Raw genomic sequence first — 24604 nt, 5'->3', positions numbered from 1 at the left:
CTAGAAACATTTCCAAAGTCGATGACTCAAGTGCCTGAAGGATCTCGAACAACAAATGAATCATATCCAAAATGTGATCTGCATTGTCTCCCCATCCTTTTTCCAATCACATTTCATGTAACCTGCCCACACCAGAATCAAGTAACAATCAAATGAAGTCATTTACATTTTTTTTTATCTTTTATATCTATAAACTTTGAGTCTAATTTGTTTCGAGAACATATTAATTCGTTTTTAAAGCCTTCTTATCATGAGAAGGTATCAATCAAGTAGTACATCAGAAAAATCAACCTCAATGAGGTCCTCTAACAATTTCTATAATATCAGTATTTGTTTTGCTATGATATCTTGGATAGAAAAAAGAACTTATCTAAAAAAGAAAAACCATATATTACTTGTGTTCAAACTCTGTATATGGTGTATTCTTGGGGTAGATTTTTAAGATGTCCATCTACCTTTATCAAAGTGGATTGTAGCTTGGTTAAACTCTATATCCTTTCGTTCAACGTCAATTTCTGCAAGATGAATGTCACACATTATTCTTTCCCATTTCTCAACATGGTACATATGATAAATTGAAAGTCACATAAAAGCAAGAGAATACCCTTATCTAACCTAAACAAACAAACAAACAAACAATGCCTTTAATAAAACTTCACACCTCAGAAATTACTCTACCATGTGATTAGACTAAAGGTAATATTATTTGAATCATCTTTAGGTCATATTTAATGGGATATTTGTATGTTTACCATGATGTCAATTTGGTGCTAAAAGCAATATATAAATCCAGGTTATCATCAATGAAATTCAAGTATAATTCAGAGAAAAAAGAATGCCATTGCAAGGTATGGAGAGAGAAACATATTGATAATTAGGATTCTCTATTTTAGTTTTATTTGAGTTCAGTTTGTATTTCAATATATAGTTTTCTCTAAACAAGTGAAATAGAAATATGAGAATTGAAATAGCCCCGTGAAGTTTTAATTAATTCATATTATATATCTCTAAAACAACGAGTGCATCCTTCTCTTCTATTTGATAGAGATTTATTGTGAATAAAATAATAATGAATTAACTATCAAACAAAATTATGAAATATATTAACCAAGGAAAGAAAAATGACATGACTGTAGTATTTGTGTGCTTGAAGGAAATCCAACAACGATTGTGTGCTTTCTTTATCATGAAATAGTATTGAAGACAAATGTATATTCAAAAATTGAACTACATTACCAATAGGAGATGGTCATGTTAGGTAAGGAAAGGATGAATTGAAGGGCTCAAGGTCTATCTCCAATACATAGTTATCATTGTCACTACAAAATACAAGGCTATCATTATTTGCTTATCCAGGAAAAAAAGGTGAGTTTGTATTTGTGCACTTGTGATAGTATATGAAAAAGAGAGCAATAGTGTAAATAAAGTGTGTCGTCCCATCATCCAACCTACATAGAAAACATATATATTCAGTTGTTGACTATAGCGGAAATCAAATGTAAAACCCACTCAACTCGATCTTCACATAACATAGGCATAATGAAATAGTACAATAGAAGCATGCTAACTCAGAAACAAGAGATGATAAAAAAGAATAATGGAACATTGTTTCCTGCCACATAATTGGCATGCATAAAATTTCCACAGAATCCATCCAAAAAATGAGGAGAACTTATGGTAAAAGAACATATCATTAGTGTTTTGTACCCTCTTTAACACATGTGGCCTAGGGAAGTAGAGGAGGCCAAATGTAGAAGGATTCCAATTGTGTGGGATATAAAAACAACAATGTGGGAAAACATGCCTACCAATTCATGAAATCTCACTCTAAATAATAGAACATGTTGAGGATAATAATGATGAAAACAAATCATGTATGAAGATCAAGAGCCTTTAAGTTTCATTGAGATTTAGATTCTCCACATTTTCTAATTTTATGAAAACAATCAAGAATATATTGGGTCTACATCTAAAAGACTACGGTTTGTCCTTTCCAAAAATTACTTGAAAACTTATATAGTCTAGAGGATTTTCAAATCCAAATATCAACATTGTACCTGTAGCTTTGATTTCTCTAGTTTGGTATACATTTATTCTTGTTGGTCTGCATACAATCAATATTTAGGTGCTTTATAATTCCATAGGAACTAACCCATCCTAAAGGTAGGCTAAAACTTGACTTTTTAAAGCAATCCCTCCCTCGAATATTTGTAACATGATTTGTTTCATGCTTGTGAAAATAATATGCAACCTTCATTACATGAAATAACTCTTATAGACATATTTCCACAATAATCATTTTATCAATTCAGAATATGTCTAAGTTCCCCCACTCGTGTAATTAAATATGAACATGTGCATGAGCATGAGAAAGCCTAAACTGCAACTTATGCTGCTAGAAGGACCAAGAGAGTGGATCAGGAATATGCCTTAATAGAGGGCCAAAGAGATGAATTTGAGGACATGCTTCATCCTTTAACCTTGGAGATAAATCAAACAAAATAAGCAATGGGGTTTGCTTTGGACAATGTCGACGCAACTGGTAGGGTAGTTGAGGTAGTTACAGAGTCTTTGACTCTAAAGGAGATTCCTATTCCAACTAAAGTTGCAAGACTCATGTTAGTTTCTGATATTCTTTACAATAATAGTGCTCTTGTCAAAAATGCTTCTGCATATAGGAAATAGTTTGAAGTAGCATTGCATGATATTATGGAAAGCTTTAATGAATTATATCGAAACATCACTGGTCGATTATTGCTAAAGGTTTGAGGGAGAGAGTGATGAACTATCTCTAGGTTTGGTCAGACTGGTTTCTCTTTTCAGATGCTTATGTGAACGGACTGAGAGCTACCTTTCTTCAAAATTGAAATTCAGGTGTCCCTCCTTTTCATTCAATATGTGGAGATTCCCCACCATTGAAGGACCTTAATAGTTCTCAAGCCAATCTTACAGACATAACATACGGATCTGGTCCAAATCAAGATGTTACTCTAGCGATTGGAGAGGGAGAAGCAACTCGAGAATTGTTTAGTATTCCTCTTGTGGAGCTTGAAAGACGGTGTAGGAAAAATGGTTTGTATATTCATGGTGGTAGGGAGGTAATGGTTTCCCGATTTCTTAGCTTAGAAGAAGCAGAGAAGCATAAGAACCAAGATCAAGATGAGGAGGTCAGGTATGGGTATAACTTTGCAATAGGAGGGAAGCATGCAAGAGAAACTAATGCTAATTTAAAATTGGGAGGGGGAAGGTGGAGCACAGGTGAAGAAAGAAAATCCATACTTGATAAAGATAAGGAATATATGTCCAGATATAGGAAAAATGTTCAGGAAGAATCATCTTTATGGTAAGGGGCTGAGGAACGTGAATAAATGGATTCCTCTTGTAGTGGAACTTTACTAAAATATGTTGGTGTGGTGGGGACCTCAAAGTCATCGTTCCCACAGCCAGATCTAAGACCTTTAACATGCAATTCTATGAAAACACATCCTATATTATAGGCTTCAAAGTGGACTTGTGAGGATGGTGGAACTGATATAGAGGATAATGCAGAGCTTATGGGACTTGGTTTGAATTAATCTTCTTCTGGTAGCGATGATATATTTGGGGGTTCTAGGAAACAACACAAACAAGAAGTCACAATGGACAACATTGCTTCTACTCTTAATGATGATGGAATGGATGAAGGTCGCAGGTGATTCTCCTTACCTCTAGGATGCTAATTTATTTTGTTCCTTTATATATATACCATCTGGTTTGATACTATAAATGTGTAATATCAGGAAAATTCAACGGCAAATGGAGGTAACGCTCATGAGTATCTTGAGTCTCTTGAAGAACATGGCACTAAAAATGTCAAAGAAATTGAAAGAAATATCTCTTCCCACATAAAGAGATAAGAAGTTGAATATGGGTTAATAAGCCCCGTGACTAATAAAGACACTAGATCGGATTCTCTATACCACAACCTTGGCTTTTCCCTTTTTAATATAGTTTTTATTGACATTGTTACATGGGTGTACGCATGACCTGTGAGTGCTCTATGTTTACTGCTAGTGACATTAGCGTTTCTAGGGTTGTGGTGCGATATCATCTTTCGAGGAGATGTTCAACGCAAGGAAGAATAAATGGTTCATTATAGAACTTAGGTTTTAGGATTCTCATTTTTGAGAAGCACCATGTTAGGACTTTCAAGTTTTTATACTTTTATCATTTATAATGGCATTGGTACCATCATAGTGTTTGCAATTCCTTGACACTTTTGAGCTTCATGAGAGTTTCATAGGAGACTTAATGCTAGTCTATCTTATATTTACCACTTATTTGACAGTTTTAGATTTGATTTATCTTGTCTATGGGAAAAGTCTATGGAATATTACATTAGTGGTGATCAATTAGCAAGGCAACTCGTAATTTTTACTCATAAAAAAAAAAAATATCATAATAAGTGTAATAACTTTGTGGATCACTCTATGAATTCTTTAACATTTATATTCTGTCGTTCTTGCAGGAGAGAGTGATGAAAGCTCTCTAGGTTTGGTTAGACTGGTTTCTCTTTTCAAATGCTTATATGAATAAACTGAGAGCTACCTTTCTTCAGGCTGGAAATTCAAATGTACCTCCTTTTCATTCAATATGTGGATATGCCCCACCATTGAAGGACCTTGATAGTTCTAAAGCCAATCTTATGAACATAATAGATGGATCTGGTCCAAATCAAGATGCTTCTCTGGCGATTGGAGAGGGAGAAACAACTCGAGAGTTTTTTAGTATTCCTCCTATGGAGCTTGAAAGACGGGGAAAAATGGTTTATCTATTCATGGTGGTAGGGATGTAATGGTTTCTCGATTGCTTAGCTTAGAAGAATAAGAGAAGCATAAGAACCAGGATCAAGACGAGGATGTCAGGTATGTGTATAAATTTGCAATCGAAGGGAAGCATGCAATAGAAATTGATTCTTATTTAAAATTTGGAGGGGGGAGGTGGAGCATAGGTGAAGAAAGAAAATCTATACTTGATGATGATAAGGACTATGTGTCCAGATCTAGGAAAAATTTTCGAGAAGAATCATTCTTATGGTCATGAGCTAAGGAATGTGAATCAGTGGACACGTCATGTATTGGAACATTACCAGGATCATAGAATGATATTCTCTTTAATGAGGGAGTCCAAGGGCTAAAAGTTTAAGGATGTGATCAATTTATTTTTTAAACAGACAGTCTTGTCTGACTTGCAAGGAATTGGGTGTCAAACTCATTGCCGAGCCAATCTTACTGAGATGTCAGAATTTCCAATATGACTTGGGGCTAATATTTACTGAGAGGAGTTTGCTTAATATTGTTTATTCAAGCAAAATAATTGAATTCAGAGTCCATTTGCACTATGATTCATGAAGTGTAGTAAAAGAGTTGGTGAGCTTAATAGGGCTCATCCTTGTCGTGATCTGTTACACTCGAATGACATGAATTTCAAAAGGTTGAGATATGATATAAATCTTGGGAAATTTTGACCAAATAAATAACTCAAACCTGACACCTAAGATATGATATAAATCTTGGGAAATTTTAACCAAATAAATAACCCAAACCTTAAACCTGGTAGCGTGAAATCAATTGTTTGAAGTGTGGGTATTGAAGACAATTTTATTAAATAATTTTAAAAATTAACATACAACTAATTTATAAAAAGCAGGGAATTTCATTGTCAATCAAATGTAAAACCTGATAAAAATTCAAGTGATAACCTGCAATGAAAATCTAGAATCGACAAGGCGTACTTGACAAATGTTCAAAACTCATTGGGAACATCCTAGTCCTACAGGCTGCTCATATAAAGCAACCAAAAATGTTACCTGGCCTGGGAAACATGGAATGTTAATGATATAAATTGAAAAAAAGATAAATAATTAAAATTGGTTATCAAAACCAGCACAAACAATGAATGATAAACAAAATTAAAATGGGGAAAAATGTTGCATACCCACTCTAAGAGACTGCCATCTGCTTCCATACTCGATGCTGCCCAAGACTAAGTAGGTCATTCAACTGGTGTCCACATCCTCATATCCATAGTAGAATTCATTAGATACATTATGAAAAAATAACACACCAAAATAAGACAATGAAATCCTTGCAAATATAAATGAACTAAGATTAGTTGTCCATATTTGCAGCTACTGATGCAGCTTGTCCATGTAGACAAACAGTTCTTATGGTAGAAATAAGCCCAACTTTTTTCCTTGGTGGTGCATCACGATGTACATTACTAGCATGACCAATATGTTGATGGTTACCACCACCATGAGGATGCTCAACTAGATTCATAATCGCACCATGAACCTTGGGCCAACAATTTCTTTTGACCTTGTATTTGTGGTATGCATTGCCAACCTTGAGCATTGGTTTTTATGTTCTTCCACCTCAAGCAACTTGACCAATCATAGATCTACAACCACTTGGCACAATATTCTTAGCTCCAGAGGGAAGCTTCACCCTAGAAAATGAGACAATCACATCATATAACAAAATTGAACTTCAACATAGAACCAAGATTCAACATACAATCTGAAAATAAGGCCCCAAGTATCTTGTAAACTGTGATTAACATGTTTCCTATAAATTTTAAGAAGAATTAAAATAATTATTTTTTCTTTCTAATATTCCCATTCAGACAACATAGATCTATGGATCCATGATAAAAGTTAAGTAGTCCCACTCTTTGTTCTCATGTTTCCACTACCAAATATTCTAGCTTAAAGTCATTTAAATAAATTTGTTGATGTTGACTATGTTGTTTTTTCTATGCATGGTGTTATAAGCTAGACGAAAGCACCACATGAGATCATGTTCTCTTATTTTGAACTCCATTTTTCTTACATGCCACCTTGCATATCTATTATCCATAAAGATTATGGGCATGGCACTTCCAATAAGGCTATGTAAGCTGATTCATCTGTTACTCATGTAAATATTCTTCTAACTCGTTAAATGTATATGTGTAAATCTAAGATATGGCTTATTTGACCTTTTCATATTGCTTGGCTTTTCCTATAGTGTTTACTCCCTAATATATTGGAAAAACTAATATCTACTAGCATATTTGTGGAGTCAATTATTGGCTATGCGACTGACTGGTCGGAATCTAACCCATCAAAGTCACCCAAGGATTGTTCTTGGCCCCATCCACATGAAATGGCTCCTTGGAGAGTCAAATAGACCGCAAGGACCACATGTCAAAAGAACGATTCGAATCTAGGTGGACAGGAGAACGTCTCCTAAACATCCAAGCTAAAGCCTGTTAACTTGTTTGAAGCTTGTGATTATGCTTTCACGCTAAACACAACTTTGTGCTTATTGGGCTCCAAACATCTCATGTTGTCTTTGCAGGCATACACCATCCACTTATGGATATTCAATCACCACAATCTCTCTGCTTATGGTTTCACACTCAGTGGTAGTGATGACCCAAAACCTACTCCAAATGTCCCTCTATATATATGATAAATGAAAAGGGCATATAGGCATTCAAATTTTCAATAAAAAATGGCTTGGCTCCTCGAAAAGCTCCACTTGACAAAGAAACAATCCCATTTTCTTTGATGGATCCAACCAATAGAGGGATGACCCAGAATTTTTTCTCTTTAAAGGATTTTCTTTTATCTCAAATAATCCCTCATGTTCATTCTTTTACACCTACAAGCCAACCTTCGTATTGGTTCTGATTCTCTATGCCTCCTAGGTTAAGGTGGAGGAGTCTTACTACCATGCCCATAGGTTGATTCTATATTAAATAGTGTATGTCTGATGCTGAAAGATATCAATGTGTATCCAAGTCCTGAGGCTTCTTCTTGCAAACTACTATGGTGATACACCCCAGGGGCAAGAGTTTTTCATCATTGCATTTATCTTTGTTCTTGACAAAGAAAATCTTATGTACAATATGCCTTGGTTTATGGAGGGTTGGATATTTTTTCCAAGGCCATGGAAGATAGGTTTTAATATATTCATTGAATTCTTATCCTTAGGCATTATCTGGGTGCAAATGTCTAGCCTACCTATTAGATGTCTGAATGCCAACTCGCTCAAGGCAATTAGAAATGTTTTCGTAGATTTGTTTTCATGGCCACAAGGATAGCTGATCTATCAAATTATACCTCTACCCAAATACTTTAAATTGATTTAAGAAAGGGTCTTGCAGAAAAATTCATGATATATTATAATCACTGTAGTTGGACATAAATGTTGGATTATGAACACATTTCTTTCTGAGCATAACCTCGTCTAACGGCTAAATCTGAAACTTTTTCTCATGAATGTACACACATAAAAAGAGGAACACTTTATGAGAGGAAAACGTTCAGATTATATGACCCTTCAATCCAGGGGAGGTGAGATAAATTGATGTTTCTTGGTCAACTTTCCGATAAGGTTTTTAATTAGCTAGCATAATATGTAATGTTGTCAGTCTCAAAGTATAAAGTGTCTATCGATCATTTACCTAAAGACCAAACAATGTATCCTATAAGATAAATACTTGACATAGAAATCTTGTACATTAATTTCTCTCTAATAAACTTTTATTTACTTGCAACAAAAATGAAATTGAAGGAAAACACAAATTGTTTATTCACTAGAGACTTGATTGGTTTTCAAGCAGGGGTGGTGATACCGCCCACTAGAGTTCAATTCCCCCATCACTGTGACATGTTTAGATAAATTCATGAAGAGAGGATAGCCATGGCTAGCACATGCAGGCCGGTGGGGTGGTCAAGCCTATCTTGTAGTACCGTCGACTTTTCGCAAATCCAAGTATTGTTTTGGAAGCACTAAAGATAAACGCAAATAATTTATGTTTTGAAAGAATATATTTAAGACTTTTCATTTTTAACAAAGACCCCAACTTAAGGTTTTCACGGTTACCAATAAACTCCTAGAGGTAGGAATCAAAAACAAACCCGCTAATGCAATTCAACCTAATGATATTAAGCAATTAGATCTCCAAATACAACTGTCATGGGGGAAAACATAGCGAAACCCTAAGAATGTCTATCCTTGAAAACCATCATCCTTAAAATATAAAAACCAATCAAACCTGGTAGTGCTATGGTCAGGATTGTGGCCGACACCAGTGGTGCCAGAAACAAACCTGTGGAGTACTAAAAAGGTATGTTTTTGATGATCATTTCAGTATCTTTTCAGTAGAACTTGCAAACCTTTTTGCATCATGAACTTAGAAAATGATAAAGAAATATAACAAAACATGTGAGATTAATATGCAAGACTAAAACACTGACAATTGTCATTTCCTCATGCAGGAAGGAGTGAAAACGAGGAGTTGTCGTTCCAAAGGAAAGGACAAGGATGAGATAACTGCTTTCCCTTTGATGGGAGACAAAATGCAAACAAGGCTAAGTAGATCAAAGGAAATTGGCCCTGAAAAGGAGGTGAAGGTACCAGCTCGGCGCAGGAGAGGAAAGAGATGATTAAGGATTAACGGTTCGGCGAATCCCTCAGGATCCTTGATCCGGAGGGATCACTGTATTATCTATTTTTGTACTCAGACACCTCCGTCGTTACCCTTATAAAAAGGGACAGCATTGTTAGCTTTAAGAGAGTTCGATATGATTATGTTTTATGTAATTTCTGTTGAGACCAAAACTTTAATCATCGAGTCTCGATAAGAACTGGTTTATTGTAATTTTGCTTCATGCAATAATAAAAACTTGGTGATTACTTCATCTCTGAGTCTGGATTAACCTAAAGCGGTGTACCGCTGGAGGCTAAGGGCCTGGCCCTGGAGGACACGTGCTCCTGTATTATTACGATTTGGCTTTTGCGTGGTTTGCTTATCGTCATTATTTGGTAATTTGATATGCTTTATAAATTTACATCACATGCTCTGTTATGTTTAATTCATTAAGGTTTCCACGGATAGAACTGTTGCATTAACTCTGCATTATATTACTATTCCTTTTAGAGTTGATCTCATTTTGCTAGTCTTAGTAGAATATCGTTACTATTCCATTACAAAGCTTTTGTGTTGTGCACTTGTTCATTTACGTTACGGAATTTATCTAGGGAGTTATATTCTTTACGATTGTTGAATTGATGAACGATGTTGTTCTATTTTGTAACATAGTCGTATTCCTTCTAGTTGAGATTGATGCTTAGATCAGATTACTATTTGAGTGTGTTGTGTACGTATATGGTTTTCAGTGATGTTCCATGACTTATCAGTAATCAGTGCTGTTCCATTAGTGTTTGCTGTTCAATCTGCCTTAAGAGGGAAATATTTCTATTTGATTACGATTGATGCATTTGATTTGATAGATTAAGTTTGATTACTGCTTGTGAGCCTTAGTTGTTTAGCTATTGTTCCATTTAAGAATTGTTGTTCCATTTCGGATTTGCTGTTCCATTACAGACTTGTTGTTTGATTTCTTAATTGCTGTTCCATTTTCTTATCTGCCGTTCCATTTACTGGCGTTTGTTATTTTGGTGTGGGAGACGATCTAAGGCTGTAGTGAGCCTTGGCATTCACTGTCTGGCTCCCAGATCCCCGATCTATTCTCTGATTTCCTTTTCCATCAGTTTCCAAAGGGATGGGTTATCGCTACCGAACCCTTGACTGATAAGCTGCCTAGTCCTTTGAATGTGTGATTTACTCTTTTGAAGTAGTTAAGCTATACACAAGCATCCATTTACTCTTGTATTTATGAATACTGTACTACTAGCATTACTCTAACAAATGATAGCCTCAGACTAAGACACTCTTTGAAATAAAAAAACGCTCCCGGATTGACATATTAATGTGAGGTAATTAGAGGTGAAAGAGACCCTTTTTATAGCTCTACATTTTGGCGATGTTGCTGGGGAAAGAGTGCAGCCATTTGTCCTTTTTTTCAAAGTAGTGTACGAACCAGCTAGGGAAGAGTTGGATTTTGAAAATGGAAGGTAAGAACCTACGTACGGAGCATGTAAAAGCCCTACTCCCCTGTCCGCTTTCCTAACATATTTGCTATTTCTTTGTTCGAATAGAATTTAGTAGTTCATTTGAGTGCATGACTCAGCGGAAAAACTAGAAAAAAATACCAAACCTCCACCCAAGCCAGAAAAAGCTAAGGGGCCGGTGACCCTTGGCCGAATGACCTTCATAGACGAAATCTACAAGAAAGCAGAATCTCAGCCATCAGTAGGACCCACAAAATCATTTCTAAACAACCTACTAGTACCCTTCAGGCCACAGGATCACCATCTGTAGCCTTTGCTGAGGTGCATAGTCAAACTGAAGAGCAGGACTTTCAAGAAATTGAAAATTCTACTCTAGAACTATTGCAAGAAGGGAATTTCAGCAATCTTTGTGAAGGAGAAGGAGAAACAGGGGAAATTTTGAGGAGCCAAGATCTCCTATTAGGACAACTCAGCCATTAAACAACCTAGACAAGGGAAGTGCTGCAAGAATCGTTGTTACTCAATCTCCTCAGACATCAGGCATTCTCATTATCCTAGATAGAGGAAGTGCTATTAAAACCATTCCTGTCAAATCCATCCCCTCTCAACCTAGGAATACCCTCTTAGACATCCCAGAAGGTTATTGACATATATTCGACCCCATGGCTCAAAATCAGCCAAACACTTAAACCTCTACATTACAATACCCTATAGTGGATTCTGCAACAAATGTGCCTGTGAAAGCAATCCCTCTTCAACAGATCCCTACATTTCATGGTCTTACATCAGAAGATCCGGACGCAGTTTTATTTGAATTTGACGTGTTGTGCTGGGGATATGATTACACCACCGACCCCAGAAATTGAAACTGTTTCGCTCTACATTAAAAGGGGCTGCTTTAAGATGGTTTATGGGACTAGGTGGTGGGGTTATAAATAACTGGGATCAAATGAAAGAATCTTTTCTAAAAAAATTTCAGGACTATTGCAGGTCTATAGAACTGAAGGACAAAATATTCCAGATCACAGCTAGGCTGAATGAAACATTACAGGAGTATGTGGAACATTTCCAATATAATCTGCAAAGATCTCCTTATGCATCACTACCTTTACCCGATAGTGTGTTAAAAACTGCATTGATAAGGGGCATGAAGGAACAATGGATCGAAACATTAAACATCATGGGAAAAAGGGATATTTATCAAGAGAATTTTTCTGGCATTATTGATTTATGTATCAGGAGCTCGAGGGGCAGCACAAGAGTAAAACCAGAAGAACATGATCGGTTTGTAAGAGATAATAAAATTTCAACAGAAGGAGTAACATGTGTAGAAATTGGAAATTTATTGGAAAATTCTAAAACTGATATTCTGGGGACACTAACTACACAACTTGATATTATGCAGGCTAAAAAGAAGCAAATGGAGGCAGAATAGAATTTGGCAATCTTTTGCCCCCGATGCAGGAAAAAGTGTACTCACAAGGAGTGTCCACTGGATATAGTCCAAACATGCGCCATTTGTATAAAAGATCATCTTATGGAGAGCTGCCCTTCACTTCTTGGATTGAAGGCGGTATATAAGGAAGTGGAAGAAGAACCGGAATCAATGTATTTTATCAACCAACGTCGTCAGTGGCAGCCGAGACAATCTGGTATGTTTTGAGACCCAACTTCTTCTTTTCAACCTCCACAATATAATTCTCAACAATATGGTATGTGGCAAAGTCAATCCCAACCCCCGTTTCCAAACTGGTCACCATAGTCGAACCCATGGCTGAATCAGGCAAACCAATTTGGTTGGTCGAATTTTCCTTATACTCCACCATATTAGCAAGGTAACCCATATCCCCCACAATGGACTCCCCCTACTTCACAATGTTCAGCATGGTAGACAAACTGGCAGAGACCGATGCATCAGCCAGTAGGAACTATTCCGCTCCCTCAACCTACACTGCCAGCCTTACAACAAAATCCCTAGTCTAACCTGAGACCGCAACTCCTAGCCCAACCCAACCCCAATCCAAATAACAGACCGGTCCAATCTCTCCAAATTATAGAATCACCAGAAATAGGACCCGACCTGAAGGAGTGTAATGATCTTCAGTTAAGATTTGGGCGTATTATTGAAACCAATTGAGATAAGCCAGTTTAGATTGAAGATCAGTTACCAAGAGAACATCTATCACAACAAGAGGATGTGAATAAACAACAAACTCATAATCAAGCAACCACATCCTCTCCTCCGTTCCCAGAATGATTAGTCATCCCTCGACCTATACAATATCCTGATTTTGACATTCTGGGAGAATTACAAAACATGTATATAAAAATTCCATTCCTCCAAGCCATTCAAGACATCCCCATATACGCAAAAACTATCAAAGAATTGCGCATAAAGAAACCAAGGAGGAATATAACAAATAATCCAAGAGTCCAAGTAGTCATCACCTTATCTGACTTACTATCAGGGAAAGAAACACCCATTAAATATGAGGACCCAGGAAATCCAATTGTAACTGTTCAAATTTATGGTCAGACCCTGTGTAATGCCTTAGTTGATCTAGGAGCTGCAATTAATATTCTAATGACCACTACTTGCTAAAAGTTAGGCATTACATCTATAGAACCCACCTCTACTTTGCTAGAATTGGCTGACCGAACTGTGGTTAGGCTGGAGGGTACTCTACATGATGTCATGGTCTCTGTTGATTCCTGGGAATATCCAACTGATTTCCTGATAATCAATCCCAAAACCTGACTTGATGGACACCCGCTGATTTTAGGTAGACCTTGGCTCGCCACTGCCGATGCTTACATTGGTTGTCGGCAAGGAAATATGACCATAACCAAAGGCCCAAATATCAAGAATTTAGTTCTATATCCTCCAGCATAGCCAAGTGTCACAATAATCAAAACTAATAAGCACCCTCTATCATACCTTACTGATAACATTAGATCTCCATTAACTATACAAGGGGCACTTGATTTTAAAGACCAAATGGAAGATGATGCCATTAATAATTTCATTAGTTAAACTGAATCTAGATCCTGCACACAGTGTCACATGATAGAAGCAGCATTTGATAATGAATTAGAAGAAGATCCTCTGAAAGATACACATGATCAAACAATACCTATTATTTCTGTTGCAAATAGTAAAATTGTGGAAATTGAATTGGGGAAAACCTTAAATATTAATGCCAACCTCACACTTGAACAAGAAATGAAGCTCATCCATTTGTTAAGGGAATATGAAGAAGCATTTGCATGGGATTACCCTGATATGAAAGGAATTGACCCCCAATTATGTACACACCACATTTATATAGAAAAAGATGCCAGACCCGTTCGTCAACCTCAAAGGAGACTGAATCCTCATCTAAAAGATGTGGTAAAAGCTGAACTTAAAAAACTTTTAGATGTCAATTTTATTTATCCTATCTCTGATAGTAAATGGGTCTCTCCGCTTGTGGTGGTACCAAAAAAGAATGGGAAATGGAGAATTTGTGTGGATTACAGGGAGCTAAATAAAGCAACTCAAAAAGACCACTTTCCTCTCCCATTCATAGACCAAGTATTAGATACTTTAGCAAGAAAGAAATTATTTTCCTTCCTGGATGGCTTCAGTGGATACAATCAGATTCAGATCGCCCCTGAAGACCAAGACAAAACTACTTTTACTTGTCCTTGGGGAACATTTGCCTATCGAGTTCTACCTTTTGGCTTATGCAATGCTCCTGCCACATTCCAAAGGGCTATCCTTAGTATTTTTGTAGATTTAATAAATGATGGACTTGAGATATACATGGATGACTTTACACCATATGGAGATGATTTTGATCCAGCATTGGACACCCTAGAAAAATTCCTACAACGCTGCATTGCTACCAGGCTTTGCTTAAGCCACGAAAAATGTTATATGATGATGACTGAAGGACTTATCCTAGGACACTATGTTTCAGCAGCTGGCATTCAGGTAAACCAGGAAAAAATCCAAATACTTTTGCTTATTCCCACTCCTACTACTCAAACAGAGGTAAGCAGTTTTCTTGGATTTTTTGGTTATTATAGGCGATTTATAGAACATTATTCACATATTGCTGCACCTCTATATGCACTAACTGGTAACGTTGATTTTCTTTGGACAAAAAAATGTGAACGTGCTTTCAAGGATCTAAAGAAGCTCGTATCCACAGCCCCAGTCCTTCGAGGACCAAATTGGGATTTGCCATTTCAGATATCATCTCATGCCTCAGACACAACCATTGGAGCAGTCCTTGGGCAGGAAGAGGATAAAAAACCATATGCTATTTATTACATCAGCAAAAATTTATCCCCTACTGAATTAAATTATACCATTACTGAAAAGGAATTCCTAGCTGTAATACATGCTGTCAGTAAATTTAGACACTACATTACTGGATATCCTGTTATCTTGTACACAGATCATTCTACCATAAAATATCTAGAAAATAAGCGTGTCACAAATGGCAGAATAACTAGATGGCTGATTTTATTGCAGGAATTTGATATCACAATTAAGGATCGACCTGGCAAAGAAAACCCTGTAGACGATTTTCTCTCAAGAATGCCAAAGCCAATCGATGTAGCAACAGTTGAAGATCAATTTCCAGACGAGCATCTATTTGCTGTTGCTATTCAAACACCCTCGTATGCTGATGTTGCCAATTAACTCGCAGTAGGTAAACTACCAAAACATCTAACCCCTAATGAGCAGAAACAGATTGTTCAGAAGAGCACTCGATTCTCGTGGATTGGGGGCTATTTGTTTCACACAGGGGTAGACATGCATATCAGGAGATGCGTTCGAGAAGATGAAATATTTGACATTTTAAAAGCCTGTCATGATGGACCATGTGGTGGACATTTTTCCGAACGTAGAACTGGACATAAGGTGCTGCAGACAGGATATTATTGGCCCACTATTTTCAAAGATGCAAAGAAATTTATCGAATCATGTGACAGCTGCCAGCGAGCAGGACGTCCTGGTCAATCTAATGAGATGCCTCTGAAACCATAGTTAGTCATTGAACCATTCGAGCGATGGGCTCTTGATTTCATTGGACCTATCAACCCATCATCAAACTAGAAAACATATATTTTGGTGGCAACAGAATATGTCACCAAGTGGGTTGAAGCAGAAGCATTGCCTAGAGCTACAGAAGACTCTGTCATACAGTTCCTGTTCCATCTATTTGTACGTTATGGCCTTCCAAGAGAAATAATTACGGACGGTGGACCACAGTTTGTTGGGAATAGAATAGCTGCAACACTCAACAACTATCATGTCCAGCATAAAATCACTACTCCATACCACCCACAGGCGAATGGATAGGTAGAAAGCAGCAATAAGATAATAGAAGCAATTCTAACAAAAACCATTGCGTCACATAGACGTGACTGGGCCGCTAGACTACCTGAAGCACTCTGGGCTTACAAAACAACATTGAGAAGCACCACTGGTTACTCACCCTATCAATTAGTGTTTGGAAAACAACCCATCTTCCCCATAGAATTTGAAATCCAAACATTACGGACAACACAGGAAGTTGGCTTAGATCTAAGTGAGGCACAGATTAGTCGATTACAGTAGATCAATGAGTTGGACGAAATTAGGCCCTCTGCACTTCAAAATACTGCCCTGATCCAATAACAACAAGCCAAATGGCATGATGCTCTCATTAAAAATAAAGTCTTCCACGAGGGAGACTAGGCTCTATTGTATGACTCTAGGTTTTGGGACTTCCCTGGGAAACTCCAGACTCGTTGGTTGGGACCATACGAAATCCAGAAAGTACATGACAATTGAACTCTTACTCTAATCACTGTTGACGGTTCTAGATATGCCTTCAAGGTAAATGGCCACTGAGTTTGTCTCTATCGCAAACCACTCACCTGGGAGTCCTTCTACCAGTAGCTACGTCGAGACACTGATATGGAGATTCTGGGAGAGGAAGAGAAGTCTTCCTCACCTATAATTCATTAAGGAATTCATTTCTTTTTACAGTTTGTACATAAGTTCTTTTTTGAATCATTTTTTGTACATATTTTTGAATTAATGTTTTGCTATCATTTTTTTGTTGTTCCTTTTTTACAAAAGAGCAACATTTTCTTCCAGTTGTTCCTTTTTCAAAAGGAGCAAATTCCGTTGGATTAGTCGTCATCTTGTTGTAATTAGAATCTTTTTCTTTATTTTTGTGTCTTTCTGTTCCTTTTCCAAACGAACATCATTTTCGATTTTTGTCGTTCCTTTTCCAAAGGAATGGCATTTGTGTGTTTCTGTTGTTCCTTTTCCAAAGGAACATCATTCTTGATTTTGTGTTGTTCCTTTTCCAAAGGAACGACATTTGCTTGTTCTACTATTCCTTTTCCAAAGGAACAACATTTCGATTTCTGCTGTTCCTTTTTCAAAGGAACGACATATCTGTGTGTTTTGTTGTTCCTTTTCCAAAGAAACATCATGTTCGATTTTCGCTATTCCTTTTTCAAAGGAACCGCATCTTTGCATGTTTGCTATTCCTTTTTTTCAAAGGAACAACATTTTCGATTTCTGCTGTTCCTTTTTCAAAAGGAACGGCATTTCCGTGTGTTTGTTGTTCCTTTTCCAAAGGAACAGCATATTTTTGATTTTGCTGTTCCTTTTTGAAAAGGAACGGCATTTCCGTGTGTTTGCTGTTCCTTTTCCAAAGGAACAACATATTTTTTATTTTGCTATTCCTTTTTCAAAGGAACGACATTGAAATGTTCTGTTGTTCCTTTTTCAAAGGAACGACATTTGCATTTTTTGCTATTTAAGTTTTCTTGTTGGCCCTTTCTCCAAAAGGAACACCACTTGCATACTTCTGCTCTCCTTATGAAGCAGCTTGTCCCTTTGCTGATCTAAATTAAGGATGCTTATTGCTCTTATTCTTTCAATTCTTTTAGAATACAACTATGCATTTATGCAATGGATACAAAACCTCAACATACTGAAATCAACTAATCATAAATCGCTATCTTTATAAGGCTCTGCATTGGTAAGAGGACAAAAGGAAGGACACATTCTTTTATCATCTTTTGCTGTCATTGTTCTACTAATTCTGCTATGCTTGTTCATCTTTATCATGAAAAACCTTTTTTTCCCCTCCTTAATTACTATTTAGGAATAAGAGAAAAGGGTTTTTTGGAGTAGCATGATCCAGATTATCCACAGTATCATGTTTAATTTGACAAATTAAACATGATACTGTGGATAATCTGGATCATGCTACTCCAAGAAACCACCACAAAAGCTTAAAATCTAGCAAAGGGTTTATATCTTCCTATTGATATGTTAAGACTTCTTCCACCATTCCTACTCTTAAGGAGTGTTGAACCATCCCTTGTGTATAAATAAGGAAAGTACTTTATGAAAAAGAAAAAGAAAAAAAAGTAAACATGAATTATAAATTGTCAAATGGAGGATAGGGGGTCTCAATAAGAGCCAGCCTACCATGATCATGAGGACGAAAGCGAAGTGGCATTCCCACTATGGCCACCACACCAGGGATATGGTCCAAAAGGTATATCAAATAAACAAACCTTGGAACAGGAGGTCTCATCACAAGCTAGCCTGCCCACTTTTCGTTCCTTCCTCGTGAATGGCATTATGGTTAACGTGTCACCAAGCCAGCATAATGGCCTACATTATGACATTACATTCCCTAGGTATACAAAAAGGATCATGGTTCCATGGGTGAAATAAACAACTCTGCCAAGGTTATGGACACCTGTCAGCAACAAAGCACTGTTAATGGTATCGAAGTCACATTATTTACACCAATAGGTGAGTTATTAACACCCTTTTTGTTTCTTACACCTTGGTAATTAATCATATATCATTTCCTGAAATATATAGCGCATGCAAATCTATTATCACCAATCATGGCAGAGTAATTGACAATGACCACAGGAGATTTAGAAAGTACGACAGATGTCCTCTCCTCTCAGCCTCACATCATATCACGACAGCCTCTTACGTAATATGTGATCCAACTCTACGCCTCAATTTCGATAATTTGTTGTTTTTCTAAACATGGCATATTTTTATACGTTGTTCCTTTATGACTCTGTTTCAGAATGGGTGCTGCTCCTTTATTTGATGGCTGGGACAGCCTATCACATTGTGAGTGGGGGAGGTTAACCTCATTATTCCCGGGATTACGTGTCAGCTCACTACTCGGGAAAGTTGTGTACTTGGGTATGGCATGGCTTGACGGCATGCTATTTTTATTTTTACACGAATTGTTGTTCATAATCCATTTCTGTTGTATACTTTGTTCTTTTTTTTTTTCAAACAAGTCTTGCGTCTATTACCCTCTCTGTGTTTCAACAGCACGAACAACTGTTGTTCCATTGAGAATTCACAGTGAAACCATGGGAGGAAGAGCGATCTGGAGGGAACCGCAGGTGTTGTCAGTCTCCGCTACTGCCCGGGAAATCCTGGCAAGAGCAGGGTGGCTGACTTATCTCAACCGCTTACAGGAGTCTAACGAGATAGTGGCAATTGAATTCCTGCAGAATTTGCAGGAGGATTACTCCACAGTAAGGGGGAGACAGATAACAGTCATTGATGACATAATCGCAGAAGTCTCGGGACTACCAGCCACCGGACCTGTATGGACGTTAAAAAAGGAGAGATTATAGAAGATTATAGAAATCTTCTAGGATGAAGGCCAAAGCTTGGCAATTAAAGGAAAGGGAGTTCTGCTAGCAATGCTAGGAGAGCCCTGGGTAGAATTGGCAAGGACCGTTCAAAGCTACATCACCTGCGAGGGTAGAAAAGACATGGTAAGACCACGACATCTTAAACTCCTAGCTGTTATAAAGCAGAAATGCTCTGTAAATTTACCTGCACTTTTAAATTCGTTACTTCATGACATTGCACGGAACATAAAAAATGCACAGCATGTAGAGTCAGTTGTTAGTCATCATGGGTTAATTTGATTAATTGTCAGTCATAGCCTCACCCAGCAACAGAGCAGCTGGGAAGAGCTAATTACAATGATAGATGGGGGGTTGACAACACCATTCCCAAAACGTAAGCATGCCACCAGCACACCAGCGCATCCAGAAAAACATAGAGAACTAGCAAAACAGAAACATGTCACTAGCACATCCGAGTGTCCAGAAAAACACAAGGAATCAGCAAAGCGTAAGCATGCCACCGGTACACCCGAACAACCAGAAAAATGGAGAAAATCGGTCCGGTTAGCACGAATACAAGGGAGGCTGGAAAGGCTCTAGGAAAACACCAGCCAGCCAGTAGAAATTGAAGATGAGCAACCCTCACGGCCAGAAGAAGAGGCCGAACAATCTGAAGAGGAGGTCAAGAAATCCGAAGAAGAAAATGAGGAAGGAGCCGAGAATTCTGAAATAGAAGCTGAGCATTCTGAAACAAAAGCCGAGCAATCTGACCAGGAGGAGGAAATGGAGTAGCAGGAAGGTGACCCATTGCAGGACCCGGTGGGAGAAGACGAATTGGCCGCAGTCTTGGCCAATATGGGCGAATATGGCCAACCTTCTAGGCCATCAAACCTCCATGATGAAATGACACCCCAGGAGGAAAATGCACCTAAAAAACCACATGAAAAGTAGGCAGAAGAAGAAAATATGTCTGTTCATGATAAAGAAGCAATAGGAGATACTGAACAAGAACAATCCGTCCCTAATCAGAAAACACCCAAAGAAATTCCGAAGGAAGTAGGGGCAGAAAAAGAAGTTGCCCAAGAATTGGCAAAACCAGTTAGGGTTCCTACCCCAGAACAGCCAGAGCAGAGCAATGAAGAAACACCTCAGAAGGAAGATCTAGGGACTAGTCACAGTCCAGGGTGCAGTGAACAGCCTGTTGTTCCTTCTAAGGAAATCTTGGAAATCAAAGAACTGCGAAAGGAATAGCAGAGATTATTGAATATAATAGTCCAGCTCCACTAGCAGATTAGGACTCTAAAAGCAAGGCAGAGGGTAAAACGGACTTCAGGAAAGGAAAAGGTGACCACTCCAGCAAAACCCCACAAGGCAAAGGGGCGAAGGATCAGAATTCGTCCTACTATTCAAAACCCTGCCGAAAACTCAGCTGCTGTTCCAAATGATGCTAAGGAATAGACTGCTGTTCCATTTGAAAAGGAACAACAACAGACTAATATTCACGTCAAAATAGAAATGGATGACATGATGACTAGCGATAAGGAAATTCATACGGAGGCACCACTTTCAGGAGTGATAAGGGTTCTGAACTCAAAGCAACACAATAGGAAATTTCAGGTAAAACTCCCAGCCTCCACTGCTGCATGGAGAAGAGATCCAAAAACAGTAACCCTGCGTAAGGGGTTGAAGCAAGCTCAATAAGAAGCAAAAAAGCTTAGAGAGCAAAGGGTCCCTCGCGAAAAGTATGAAGAGCTACAATAGCAACTTAGGAACGTCAATCAATCGAAAAGCCAGGCTTTTGAAGGTTGGCGGAAGGAACAAGAAAAAGTTGCAAAGGTAACTGCTAGATATTGTTATCAAGTAGATGGATACCTTGTGTTCTTTATACAATGACGTCTTAGCATCTACATACCCTACCAAAAATTATGCCCTGTTTCTACTGGAACAACATTTGCAATTAAAAATAAAAGCTGTTAAAGCAGGTGCTCCCATACAAATTAACACTGTCAATGATTTTATAGACTGTTGTAAGCACTATGGGGTAAAAGTCCAGAGATTGCTGTGTGAGTTCTATTTACATAACCTCGTATTAGACCAGGAGACTGAGCTAAACCCTGGCCCCTTTGTTGGAGACATTCAATTGCTGGCATTCATCTCATTTGGCGTTAATCAGATTAAATGGCTTAAGGCCTATAATACTTTCCAGAGGCAACAAAACGGCTTAGATTTGTGGGTAAGGGCTGAGCCTAGGAACCCAGTACAGTTGTGGAAAGCACATAGAAAATTCATGAAGACTCTGGGTGTCATTGAAACATTAGGACCCATGCATGAGGCACCCATTCGACAGGGATTAGAATACTTCCTTTCAATCAAAGACCTCGCCATTGATGCAGCCAAATTTTGGTATCAAATTTCTAATCCGAATATCTAGCTCAGGGAACCATTTAAGTATGAGAATTTTAAATTAGCTGCCAATTGTTTACACCTTTATGGCGAAAGCATTTTGAGAGCAGGACCATCGTGGTTAGGATATAGGTTCCGAAGTCCCATTATTTGGCACCCTACACCCGGATACCAAGCCCTGTATGAGATGCCTAAGGGTCAGACATGCCATTTCATTGACTACCTAGCTACTCATCATGGTTGTAGGCCTTCGCATGAAATTCCATCTCCAGCCTACTCTCTCACTGCCTTGCATGTCTACTACAACGTTTTCATGAGGGCATGAAACAGGGTAAGCAGGGGGGTGTGTGGAGTACTAAAAAGGTATGTTTTTGATGATCATTTCAGTATCTTTTCAGTAGAACTTGCAAACCTTTTTGCATCATGAACTTGGAAAATGATAAAGAAATATAAAAAAACATGTGAGATTAATATGCAAGACTAAAATGCTGACAATTGTCATTTCCTCATGCAGGAAGGAGTGAAAACGAGGAGTTGTCGTTCCAAAGGAAAGGACAAGGATGAGATAACCACTGTCCCTTTGATGGGAGACCGAATGCAAACAAGGCTAAGCAGATTAAAGCAAATCGGCCCTGAAAAGGAGGTGGAGGTACCAGCTCAGCGCAGGAGAGGAAAGAGATGATTAAGGATTAACGGTTCGGCGAATCCCTCAGGATCCTTGATCCTGAGGGATCGTTGTATTATCTATTTTTGTACTCAGACACCTCCGCCATTACCCTTATAAAAAGAGACAACATTGTTAGCTTTAAGAGAGTTCAATATGATTATGTTTTATGTAATTTCTATTGAGACCAAAACTTTGATCATCGAGTCTTGATAAGAATTGGTTTATTGTAATTTTGCTTCATGCATTAATACAAACTTGGTGATTACTTCATCTCTGAGTCTGGATTAACCTAAAGCAGTGTACCCCTGGAGGCTAAGGGCCCGGCCCTGGAGGACACTTGCTCCTGTATTATTATGATTTGGCTTTTGTGTGGTTTGCTTATCGTCGTTATTTGGTAATCTGATATGCTTTATAAATTTACATCACATGCTCTGTTATGTTTAATTCATTAAGGTTTCCATGGATAGAACTGTTGCATTAACTCCGCATTATATTACTGTTCTTTTCAGAGTTGATCTCATTTTGCTAGTCTTAGTAGAATACCGTTACTATTCCATTACAGAGCTTTTGTGTTGTGCACCTGTTCATTGACGTTACAGAATTTATCTCGGGAGTTATATTCTTTATGATTGTTGAATAGATGAACGATGCTATTCTATTTTGAAACACAGTCATATTCCTTCTAGCTGAGATTGATGCTTAGATCAGATTACTATTTGAGTGTGCTGTGTGCGTATATGGTTTTCAGCAATGTTCCATGACTTATCAGTAATCAGTGCTGTTCCATTAGTGTGTGCTATTCAATCTGCCTTAAGAGTGAAAGATTTCTATTTGATTACGATTAATGCATTTGATTTGATAGATTAAGTTTGATTACTACTTGTGAGCCTTAGTTGTTTAGCCGTTGTTCCATTTCGGATTTGCTGTTCCATTACAGACTTGCTGTTCGATTTCTTAATTGTTGTTCCATTTTCTTATCTGCCGTTCCATTTACTGGCGTTTGTTATTTTGGTGTGGGAGACGATCTAGGGCCGTAGTGAGGCTTGGCATTCACTGTCTGGCTCCCAGATCCCCAATCTATTCTCTGATTTCCTTTTCCATCAGTTTCCAAAGGGATGGGTAATCGCTACCGAACCCTTGACTGATAAGCTGCCTAGTCCTTTGAAAGTGTGATTTACTCTTTTGAAGTAGTTAAGTTGTAGACAAGCATCCATTTACTCTTGTATTTCTGAACACTGTACTACTAGCATTACTCTGACAAATGATAGCCTGAGATTGAGACACACTTTGAAATAACAAAACGCTCCTGGATTGACATATTAATGTGAGGTAATTAGAGGTGAAAGAGACCCTTTTTATAGCTCTACAAAACCCACCCAAAATATAATTAAAAAACAAACCTGGTAGTGTCATTATTGATATTGTGGCTGATGATGATGGCGTAGTCTCCATAAGACCTAGCAAAAGAACCCCGATCGCTGACATTCTGTTCCACATTGCAAACAATGGCTCCCTCTGGAATAGACCTCAAGGGCAACACGTTACACACGGTCAAATTGGCCTTGTTTCTGCAGTAAACAAATTGTCTTGTGTACATACCTTTGTCTGCTACCAAGAGCTATTTTGGATGCTTGTAAAGGAATGGGTTCTTGAAGGTCACCTTGCAGAGGGGAGCGCCGCGGCCGGGGTCGTGTATGTCATCAGTTACAATTCCCTTGATGTATCCATTCTGCTTGCCATAGTCGAGGCTTCTGAAACGTGCAGGTCCCTTCCTGTGATGGGTGTGGGATTTGAATGGGGAGCCTGCTCCTTTTCTTTGTGCATGAATAATGTGACCCATGTCTGAAGACCAGAGCAAATCACTACACAAAGAGTTTGGATCTGTTGTGAAAAATACGAAAAT

The 24604-nt window shown here is 38.0% G+C and overlaps 2 pseudogenes; one reads left to right on the top strand and one right to left on the bottom strand.

The window, feature by feature from the left end:
- The first annotated feature begins 2379 nt into the window (after positions 1-2379).
- LOC149235613 (protein RRC1 pseudogene) lies at positions 2380-3347 on the top strand (annotated as a pseudogene).
- Positions 3348-6149: 2802 nt separating this feature from the next.
- On the bottom strand, positions 6150-24541 carry LOC149235612 (large ribosomal subunit protein uL2-like; annotated as a pseudogene).
- Between the last annotated feature and the right edge of the window lie 63 nt (positions 24542-24604).

This window comes from Pinus tabuliformis, chromosome 8 (assembly GCF_031772625.1).
Source record: "Pinus tabuliformis cultivar Carrire ecotype Pingquan chromosome 8, CPIR1, whole genome shotgun sequence".
NCBI classification, from domain to species: Eukaryota; Viridiplantae; Streptophyta; class Pinopsida; order Pinales; family Pinaceae; genus Pinus; species Pinus tabuliformis.
Note: the sequence above shows the minus strand (reverse complement) of the source record. Positions and strands in the feature narration are given on the sequence as shown.